Source organism: Meles meles, chromosome 17 (assembly GCF_922984935.1).
Source record: "Meles meles chromosome 17, mMelMel3.1 paternal haplotype, whole genome shotgun sequence".
Lineage (NCBI taxonomy): Eukaryota > Metazoa > Chordata > Mammalia > Carnivora > Mustelidae > Meles > Meles meles.
Genome location: NC_060082.1, coordinates 1016322 through 1017212, shown reverse-complemented (window position 1 = coordinate 1017212; position 891 = coordinate 1016322).

Below are 891 nucleotides of genomic sequence, written 5' to 3'. Positions count from 1 at the left end.
AGTCCCACCTCACACCCGCACCTGCTCACAGCAGTTGGCCACCTCGGCTGTCGCTCACACGAGTTCCAAGGGCCCATTGGTGCAGCTGGCTGTCGCTCGCCCGCCTTAGCCGGGGGTGGGGGGGCGGGAGGAGCGCCGGGTTGTCATTGGCGACAAGCGCGTGGCCACGCCCCCGGAAGTGCGGGGGCGGGGCCGCGGGGGGGAGCCCGGGCCGCGGAAGGGGCGGCAGTGGGCGGTGCTCCAAGGGCTTGGGGTGCGCTCTCCGCGGGGGCAGGTGAAGGGAGGCGTGACTCTCACTTCTGTCCTGCTTTCAGGTTCTCGCGGGCACGTGCGGTCCGGCACTAGCCTAACTCCAGGCGCAGGGGCTGCCGCCGCGCGGGTTGTATGAAGTAGCGCAGGCCAGCTGCGGGGACACCAGGTGTCCGCACTGCCTGGGGTAGGAGAATCTTGGAGGGGAGCTTTCACTCACCCCGTCGTAAACGATAAAGGCATAAGCTGGTGCTTCACCTGTTGACAAGCTCCCCCCCGCCCCCCGAATGCTCCCCGATTACTGGTTTCGCAGCCGACTAGACTAGGTCGTGCCGTCTGTCCGCCTCGGATTCTCATGTCATCCCAGTTTCTCTTCATTTCAGTTGCCTTTGGTCTAAAAAAGTGTTTCTTAAATTTTAATGTTTGATCTGGGACCTTTTAAAAAATTGTTTTATTTTAAGGAGTATCTTTGCCCAAGGTGCAGTTTGAACTCACTACCCAGAGTCGCACGCTCTGCTGACTGAGCAGGCCAGGTGCTCCCACTGGGGACCTTCTTGATAGGCTGGTTTAGTCTCCCCCATCCAGGAGGTTTGGGGTGGGAGCCTGGGATCTGCATTTAGCAAGCTCTCCGGTCGCGCTGGT